We start from the raw sequence: 10,848 nt of genomic DNA, 5'->3' as shown, positions 1-10,848 counted from the left end.
CGTACGTCAAGCTGCATCGTCTTTCGCCTTTAAATGTTTTGTAATGTACTGGTAGTACTGGTAATGAATGTGGGCTGCAACTTCATGCTTCAAAACAGTTTGTTACCTCATCAGACACAAAACAATTGAATTGAAGACTACTTACATTTACATCTAGTCATTTAGCAGACGCTCTTATCCAGAGCGACTTACAGTAAGTACAGGTACATTCCCCCCCGAGGCAAGTAGGGTGAAGTGCCTTGCCCAAGGACACAACGTCATTTGCCACGGCCGGGAATCGATCTGGCAACCTTCAGATTACTAGTCCAATTCCCTAACCGTTTAGCCATCTGACTCCACTTCTGAAGTGATTTCCCAAAGTTTGATACTCTCTCATCCTGGCAACGCTCCTTCCTGCATTCTGTAGGTATGTTTAAACAACTTGAGCATCCCAACCAAAAAAATTAATTTTGGAAGTTTCAAAACAATTATCGAGGTGCCACTTTAGTCTCTGGGTGAAGTAGACGTCATTTATTTAATTAGAAACTTAATCTCAGGGGTGTGCGTGGCAGAGGGAGGGGAGTGTGTGTGTGTCTGTGGCAGAGGGAGGGGTGTGTAGGAGGAGGGGGGGCAGAGAGAGGGGGGGGTCTGAGTGTAATTAGAGCAATGATAAGACAGCGGCCCCCTTCTGAAGATGTTTACCTTGGGGTGTGTCTGCCGTCTGCCTGACGCCACCCCTCATCCCCTCCTCTCTCTGGAGGGATGAGGCAATGAGGCCAGCGGTGGGCCAGATTAACCAATAATAACCAATAAACATCGTCTAGGTATTACACAGCCAGTCTCTCTCCAGCCTAACGGATCAGACAAGAAGGAACCCTGGAGCCCTATGTTGCTTCCAGGAACTTCTACTTTGTGATTCTCTTGTTCTCATCTCGTTTTCTTTCTTCTCCATATTCTTATTCTCATTTTTCTTCTTCTCTTTCTCCTTCTTCTTGTCATTCTGCTCCTCCATCTTTTATTCCTCTTCCTCCTTCTTCTTCTTCTTATATTTTGAATGCCCACCAAGTCTCTAGTTCCCTGCCTGTTAGCCCCCTGCTAGCTCTGTTAGCTAAGAGATTTGTTTCTAATCAATTTCAGGTGTGTTCTAACATTCTCCACCCCCGACCCCGCCTACAAGACACACACACACACTGGCCTCCTGAGGTGATAGAGCGTGTGTCTGTTGCGCTGGCTCTCCTCCCCTCGTTAACCTGGTCAAACAGATTCCGCCACTCTAATCAGGCTGCCCCCCCGCAACCCCCAACAACCTGCCCCCCTCCACATCACATCACACCCCTCCTCCACCCTCCCTTTCAATGCCCCTCCACCCTCACCCCTTACACAAACCCTTCACACAGCCTCTGGGAAAAAAATTGAGACCACTGAACCTTTTTCTTTCATTGAAAAAAAAAAAGCTAGGAAGGACAATTTTGATTAAGAAACAGAAGGGTAACATTTAATAGCCTGGTCCTAACCAGACTCTCGTACATTTCATTTGTACAGAGAGTCTGGGCTCGCTCCATTGACAAGCGTTAACTTCCTTGGCGGGTACTCTGTTGAAGTTTAAAACTATTGGATCTTCCCAGAGCCACTCTGGATCTGCCATAACCAATTGCTAGCGTTCGCCTTAATCTCTAACGGAGCTAGCTGGAAAATCAAACTTTTCCCGAACCCTGTGGGGAGGAAAGCCACAACATCATGGCCACCAAAAAAGCTCAGGAAAGATTGTTCTTGCTCCGGCTTTAACTTTTGGATATTCGGCAGCGATTTGCCACCATTCGGTCCACAATGGACTGAATGTCTTCGCTCGCATCTTTCCCTGCCGCCATTACGGAACTACAACTCAAACTAGCGAATGACATCAACGTCATTGTTCTCAGCCACTCCCTCTGTTCGCTGATTGGACCGGTAAAAAGTTTACCGGAGACATCTGACTAATATATACCGAAAGCCCAGACGCAGTGCAGAAGCAAAATGAAAATTGAGCGGAAGTACGTAGAAGGGCAGAGCCAGGCTAAACATTTAAGAGGCCAGTGAGAAAGTTTACCCTTCTGTCCCTCCAAATCGTAAGGTTTGTTAGCGAGCAACTGACACTGTTTGACTATGAGGTAATGTAGCTTCCGCCAGTCTAAACGTGGACCTGGCTAGCCTCACGCCATCTAGCCCCACGCCATCTAGCCTCACGCCATCTAGCCTCACGCCATCTAGCCCCACACCATCTAGCCTCACGCCATCTAGCCTCACGCCATCTAGCCCCACACCATCTAGCCCCACACCATCTAGCCTCACACCATCTAGCCCCACGCCATCTAGCCCCACACCATCTAGCCCCACACCATCGAGCCTCACGCCATCTAGCCCCACGCCATCTAGCCCCACACCATCTAGCCCCACGCCATCTAGCCTCACACCATCTAGCCCCACGCCATCTAGCCCCACACCATCTAGCCTCACGCCATCTAGCCCCACACCATCCAGCTTCATGCCATCTAGCCCCACACCATCTAGCCCCACACCATCTAGCCTCACGCCATCTAGCCCCACACCATCTAGCCCCACGCCATCTAGCCCCACGCCATCTAGCCCCACGCCATCTAGCCCCACACCATCTAGCCTCACGCCATCTAGCCCCACACCATCCAGCTTCATGCCATCTAGCCCCACACCATCTAGCCCCACACCATCCAGCTTCATGCCATCTAGCCCCACACCATCTAGCCTCATGCCATCTAGCCCCACACCATCCAGCTTCATGCCATCTAGCCCCACACCATCTAGCCCCACACCATCTAGCCCCACACCATCTAGCCCCACGCCATCTAGCCCCACACCATCCAGCTTCATGCCATCTAGCCCCACACCATCTAGCCCCACGCCATCTAGCCCCACACCATCTAGCCTCACACCATCTAGCCTCACGCCATCTAGCCCCACACCATCTAGCCCCACACCATCCAGCTTCATGCCATCTAGCCCCACACCATCTAGCCCCACACCATCCAGCTTCATGCCATCTAGCCCCACACCATCTAGCCTCATGCCATCTAGCCCCACACCATCCAGCTTCATGCCATCTAGCCCCACACCATCTAGCCCCACACCATCTAGCCCCACGCCATCTAGCCCCACACCATCCAGCTTCATGCCATCTAGCCCCACACCATCTAGCCCCACGCCATCTAGCCCCACACCATCTAGCCTCACACCATCTAGCCTCACGCCATCTAGCCCCACACCATCTAGCCCCACACCATCCAGCTTCATGCCATCTAGCCCCACACCATCTAGCCCCACACCATCCAGCTTCATGCCATCTAGCCCCACACCATCTAGCCTCACGCCATCTAGCCCCACACCATCCAGCTTCATGCCATCTAGCCCCACACCATCTAGCCCCACACCATCTAGCCCCACACCATCTAGCCCCACGCCATCTAGCCCCACACCATCTAGCCCCACGCCATCTAGCCCCACACCATTTAGCCTCACACCATCTAGCCTCACGCCATCTAGCCCCACACCATCTAGCCTCACACCATCTAGCCTCATGCCCGTGCTGCCAGCTCTGCCCGTCTTAACCCTTGTGTTGCCTAAGGTTCACAACGACCCATCGTTGTGCTGCCACAACTTTACCCAATACAAAAACAAATAAAAAGCACTTTTCTTTTAACTTTTGCGATGTGAGACAGCACGACGGTTAAAAGAAAATGCTTCACTTTATTTTGGTATGAGGTAAAGTTGTCGCAACACATGGGGGGGGGGGGGGTCACAATGACCCGAAGATAACACAAGGGTTAAGCTGCCACTTGTTTACTGGACATCATTAAGCCCTGATAAGCATGGCGTTCACTCCGAAGGGGAACTGGAAACGTTCACGGGGTGTTTATAATTCCTCTCTTTCCCCTTTGCTGCCCTGACGTCTCCTGCAAGGTAAACAGTGCGGTCGGGGCTTCACACAAACCAGGATTCATTAGGCAGCGCGACGACAACCCCAGAGAAGCGGAGGGGCCGGCGTTTTTTTTTCTATTTCTATCGCACAAATGAGTGTACGCGTTAAGTAGCAGTTTTTCCACATTTCCCCCCCCCCCCTCCCTCCCTCCCTCCCTCCACCCCCCCCCCCCCAACCCTAAACATGGAGGCTGAATCTTAGCACCATTCATGATATTTTATTGCAGGCCCTCACCTGAGAGAACAGGGATCCCAGAGTTAAAAACTCGTTAGCGGCGAGCGCCGAGGAGAGGCAGGAAATTAGGTCATTTATACTTTTTTCAGACCCTTTTTTTTCCTTTTCGTACGAAATTCAACACCTGAACCATCTTTCATAGCTATTTCTAAAAAGAAAACAATTCCAACTGTCACAGACTATGTTAAAATGTAGTTTGCGTTTGGGATTTTTCAACAATTCTTTTTTTTACGACGTGTGTTGCGGTGGGCTGTGTTAAACAGGCTCCTGTCCCAGTCGGCTGTGCGTAGCATCACTTAAGCACTCTCAGGCCCAAAACCCTGCCCTCAGCTGGGACACAAGACTTGGCTCGCTTCCCTCTCTCTAGTGGAACTGGAGTTTTTACTGTATTGAACCTGGTGGACCTTTATCCTCTGGTGTCCCATAAGCGGTGGGCCTGGAAAAGCCATCTAGGCCTGGTATCAGGTCTGCTACACAGGCTCAGGAGCAGCATGTTGGAGGAAGGTAAATCAGAAGGGGCTCAGGGTACTTCCTGGTACATCTGCACACACACACGCACAGACTGATGAGTATGTGGAGTGCAGTGCACATGCTTAGATGCTGTACTTATACACACATGCACTGGTTGTTTATCATGTTGTCTTCTACATGTACAGCACACACACACACACACACAGTCCAACCTTGCTCCCAGCTAGTCTGTGCTATTATTTACCCATGTCAGAGGCCTGACTGCCATATCCACTCTATAGGCAACCATGTATAGGGAGCGGGAGGGGGAGGGAGGTAGTAGGGGGGAGGGAGAGGGGGGGAAGGTCTAGAAGGCACACACCCGATACATTCCACATGGCGGTGACAAGACTGACCTAGACGGCAACCGAGCGTCCAGGCTACGGGCCAAGCCCCTGGGTCCACAGGGGAACCTCTCCCGACAGGCTCACACTCAACAGAGAGGTCCAGAACCTCACCAGACTAGCCTGAGTTATAGAGGTGGAGGGAGGAGGGGCTGGGGGTCTGGGAGGAAGGGGAGGGAGAGTGAGAGGCGAGGGAGGGAGGGAGGGAGGGGTAAAGCAGAGGAGGTATGGAGGTAGGGGCTTGTGGTAAGAGAGACATGTTTTTTTTTGCATGATTCAATGCGCCAATATTGAATTCAGTGGATTCATTTTGGACATTCACAATTTAACATGCATAAGAATGTCTACATAAGAATGTCTACAGTTTACTTTTAAGTACAATATTTTTTCGCTTGGGTAGATGCTTTACAACACACACCAACGTGCTTTCTCGACCCTTGGAGTGTCAAGGACACATGATAGATCACCCTCCACCCATCATCAGCACACTCATTAAGACAATCTGGCCTCAAATATCCGACCACAAATGTGTTTAGTGCAGAAGAGTCAACAAGGAGACCGTTCACCCAGAAACCATCACACCCTCCCATTAGGAAGATGTATAGCCCTGGAGCTATTGCTACGCTAGCGCTAACAGCTAATTAGCGCTAATGTCTAACTAGCACTAACGCCTAACTAGCGCTAATTGCAAACTAGCACTGACGGCTAACTAGCGCTAACTGATACTTAGCGACGTTGGCAGTGTCGGATTCCTGCATAATTACGTGGAGCCTGGCACTGGCAGGAACTCTGCAGAGGTCCACCTTCCAGAGGTCAGGGTGTCACACCCTCGTCACACCCTGTCCTCAAAGCCCGGAGCCAAATGGCACAGACTCTCTGAATGTAGAGGTCCGTATCTAGACTGACAGAGCGGTCATGTTTAGAGGCACTAAGGTCGCGCTAATCCCAAAGAAGCCTTGTCTTCTGCCATGTTTAGTTACTATGGCTACGTTGTTCCCATACGCCCCGTAGCGATGCTATATATAGCCCCTTACGGGAGGTAGCAAAGTCATGTTTACTACCCAGGAAACCGATAAATATGTCGGACGCAACCTCTTAAAATGTTATGGGGTTGTTTGGCCGTCTGTGAATCAGTCGGATAGGAACAACTCCCTCTGGTTTCTGCTTCTCTGACCGGTCAACTGTGGATGTGTGTGGTGTTCATAAAACAAGGAACGAGCGACGAAAAGGATGATTCTAGTCAGTGACTGACGAGCTAGTCTGTGCTGTGTAACGAGTGATTCAAGTCTCTAGCAGCGCTCGAGAAAAGTCCAATAATAAGTTATGGTTAAAGGAGAGCGACGCTTTCAAGTCGACCATAACCAAACCGGCAACGGACTCGCAATTCCACGAGGCACCGACGGACGGGCCAAGTGCCGAATCCGGACGCGTGTGGCGCTCGTTACCTTGACGCTCGTTACCATGGCGACGCGGCCGTGGCCCGTTGCCGTCTCGGCCCCCGGTGGCGTGGTGGGGTAGTCGACGCTCCCAGAGGGGGGCTTATGAACGACAGTCATTGTTGCCGGGCGCGGGGAGAAAAACGAGAGGTTTGGCAACTCAGGTGGAATTTCCTACCGTGATGTTATCTCACTCAAGACATTTAGCTGCAGCCAAATGACAGAGAGCAAGGGGGAGGGAGAGAGGGTAGAACAAGAGAGGGGTGGTATAAGAGCTTGTGTTTGGACCGGGCGCTCTGGAGCGGTGGGACCACCAGACGGTTGTCAGAAGAAGACCGTAGGTGGCGGGTGGGGGTGTAAGGCTGCAGGAGAGACTTGTAGTCGGGTGCAGTCCCGTTCACCGCTCAGAAGGTCAGTACCAGGGTCTTGAATCTGATACTGGGCGTGATGGGTAGCCAGTGAAGGGAGATGAGGTGCAGGGTAAATCACAATCACTTGCATACTGGCAATAAAATATATGATATGTTTAATAAAACACATTCCTTGTTCATATAAATTCCGAACACTTCATAAATCGAATTTGTCCAATAGAATTGATGGATTCCCGTGTGATGTGCCTCATATGATGAATCGTATCTTGTAATTACGCTGTGTACGTGTGTGCGCACGTCCTTAAACTATAAATGTTCAAGAGCATTGTTTTACAGTGAACGCAGTGAAAGCCAGCCATCCAGTCAAACACATGTTTTAAATTGCAGTTAATGATTACTTGATTTTAACACATGCAAAAACTGTAATCTTTATGACCATGTTTACCACATTCTGACAACGTTCTACAGCACTGAATTATTGCTGCCACACGCAACAGAACAATGTGACAACTACTATTATTATTATTACTATTTTACTTTAACAATACAAGCAACTACTACTCCAAAACAGAGGAAACACCCAACTCAGAAATACCAAATCTCAGCTGGTTTCACTTTTAAGTCTGATTCAAACTTAGTTGACTCCTTGCTATAAATTCTTGCTATCGGTGTTCAAGTGTGACATTAGTATAAATGTCGTGCTTGCCGCTTCAGATAAAGGAACAGTGTTAAAAGTGCAATCATGTTTTTCCCTTAATATTAAACAAATTAACTTTGACCGAACCTTCACCTAATGTAGTCGCAGCATGTGAAGTTAGGTTCAGAATTTGCAGAGCATCAGAGCAGAGTGTTTCCTGAGGAAGACTGAACACAGTCGTCAGCTCTGACAGCTTATGTAACTTGTACACGACGCCTGAACGAATGTTGAGATGGAGAATTATGAGGACATAGAGAGTAGCCCTGTCCAACCAAGGAGGGTGCAGGGCCTGGCCTTGTCTGGCCTGGTCTACTTAGTAGCGTGACACACGATAGCGTCCAGATCCAAACAGGAATGGCTGCAGGCTTCAACCTGTGGTAAAGAGGGTCACCAGTTAACAAAGGAGGTTCAGTCACTGCCTGAAAAGCAGAACGTAGACTAAAAGAACATGCGGACCAAAAAGCGTGTGTGTCTGTGTGTAAGCATGGGAGAAAACAAGTATGTTTTTTTGGGGGGGGGGGGTCTTAACTTTCACCAAGCTTCTTGATGAGATGACTCAAATGTTGTGTTTGTCTATAAACTATGTACTTGCTGAAACGAATGAAACGTAGCTGCACCAGTTATCAAAATGTGAGACTGCTGTGTAGAGACACATGGGATTGCCTTTTGCTATCATTTCCCATGCCAAAAGAAAATCCCTTTTCAATTTTCTAATTCCCAACGTCGTATCTGCTTATGGAAACGGCAAGTTTGAATGTGAGACTGTGTGTGTGTGTGTGTATTCAAACAGAAATACATTCTCACGGGAATCGATTGTCAAATCGTCGTCTCATTCCCAGACCCCGTTAAATTAGAGCACATGCTGCGACGCTTACGGAACCTGCTAGACTTTCCATGAGAAACGCGCTAAAAAGGTCAGACTTGAATGATCGCTTCGACAACAGTGCTATTCTGGGGGAAGAATACCTCGAACGCTTCCAGTCAGGAGTGGGAGTCTGGAGAGGCTGTAGAATGCCAGCTTCTGTCCTTTTCATTTATGACTGAAGACTCAATCTCACAGTCCCAAGCTTCTTCGCAGTCTTAGCTAGTTCCCACACGTCGCTACAGCAGACAGGAGGAATACCCCCCCCCCCTTCCCCCCCCTGTGTGGTGGACTGAGGTCCAGTAACCGGGGCACCCTACTTCTTTCTCTTCACTCCTTCCATCCTCCCTCGTCGTTCGACGACAAGGCCACTTCCCACGTCTGGGCACGGAAGAGGAAAACTCCTGCCAGGTTGTGTTTATTTCTTTTCATTCCCTGCTGGGGTTTTTTCTCTCTCCCTCCACCTCTTTTATCTGTTTGTTCACACTTTTCTCCACCCTCACGCCCCGTGCCCCTACTCTCCACTCACCCAGCCCCACCACCACCTTTTCTTTTTCTCCATTCCGACATGTCACTCATCAGCTTTTGTACCAACTGGGTTTTTTAGCCACAGAACAGCCCCCCCCCCCCCTCCTTCTCCACTTGTCCTTTCTCCTCCCTCTTTTCCCCCCCCCCCCCCCCCCTCTCTGTCTCTCTCTCTCTCTCTCTCTCAGGGGCCTAATTATGAGTCGGCTTTAAATAAAAACATTGATATTACTTCTGAAAGGAACTGGCGCAGACCTTTTATGGACAATGGACCAGCCCCCCCCATCCCAACCTGTCTCTCTCTCTCTCTGTCTCTCTGTCTGTCTCTCTCTCTCTCTAAATACTTCTCTCCCTTTTAAATTTGTATCTCTCATACTCAATATATCATACTCATATATCAATCCTTCTCTTCCCTCTCTCCCTCCCTTGTGAGAACTCATTGACAGGCTCTTAGGGACAGGTGGGTCCAGGGACTAGTGGGGTTCTGTAATTGTGTCTCATTAATTCTTACAGTAGGGGGGGGGGGGGGGTGGGGGGGGGGGGGGGATAACCACACAAGGCCACACAGAGATGCTGAGCCTTGAATGGCCTCTGCTTAATCAGACTACAATGACTGGAGGCTCCCTGCCCATTAGGCCAAAAAGGAAGTGTTGCCATTGTCCAAACACACAAGCAGGCTTACATACAGAGACGCACACTACACACACACACACACACACACACATACCTAGAGACAGCCACACACACACCACACACACACACGTAGCGAGGCGCACACACACACACACACACACTGGTGGGCTGGGATGGGTGGCATTATTTGAGGCCAATTTAGAGAGATGTGGACTTAAAGAGCTTTTCACTGCCTGAGTCACACACTTCCAGGCTTTTGTGTTAGCATCTAGAGGCTAGCTGTTCGGACAAAGCTACTCATTAGTGCCTCTTAGTGTGAAGCATTTTATGGCCTGTTTCAGTTAAGTAAACGTTTGTTTGTTGGCATTTCTACGCTTGTCTTGGATGGTGCTGACGCTCCAATCTAATTTCACTCTGTCATGAAGGCCTTTCATTAACCCTTTCCTAAAAAAAATATGATTTCCCAGCTATAAATACTGAATTTATTTTATTTATTCAAAGCATGAACGTGAAGTTCAACGTGCAATATACAATAAAAAAAATCATGGTGTACCAGTGTCATTTAAAGTGAAAGAAAATTTAAATAAACTGAAACACAACAACTTCACTAACCCGCTTTTTTACAACCACACAACAGAATCAGAAAGTCAGGCCCTGGCTCTTTCTATCTCTGTTCCATTCCCATGGGAACCAACTTCCATGTGTTCTTATCATTGTGACAGAGAGACAGAGACTGTGGATTATGAAGTGGATTATGCTAATTCACTTCCAATGTATTCATGCGACAAAGGTCGTTGTTAGTCCGCTTCTACAGGAATTTATGAATATTTATAATTACATATACGTGGCTATGTGTTATCATCGTGTGTTGATGGCTTATCCATCAAATGGAATGGTTTAAAAAAGATAATGGTGGATTGTTCACAATAGATAAATAATGTCACATTTTGTTCATTGTGACCTTTGCTCAAGTTTTATTTTTACATTTACGATTTACGACATCATACTATTACATTGTATGATATGAAAATGTATTATTGTATTTGAGTAAATGTAATTTTAGTCTGTTAGCAGAAGATAGCTGTTCAGTCAATCAGCCTTGACTAAACTACTCTACCTACCTACAGGACACCAGTATGGACAGTGAACCACATGTATTTACATGTATTCATTGAGGACAAACTTAAATCAGTTCTGTAAAATAATTAACATTTTCTCAGTCAGCATTGCTGACGTCATTTTGTTTTAGTTCTGCTACAGGTTAGTGAT

Source organism: Hypomesus transpacificus, chromosome 10 (assembly GCF_021917145.1).
Source record: "Hypomesus transpacificus isolate Combined female chromosome 10, fHypTra1, whole genome shotgun sequence".
Taxonomy (NCBI): Eukaryota; Metazoa; Chordata; class Actinopteri; order Osmeriformes; family Osmeridae; genus Hypomesus; species Hypomesus transpacificus.
The sequence above is the reverse complement of the archived record's forward strand: the minus strand, read 5'-3'. Positions refer to the sequence as shown.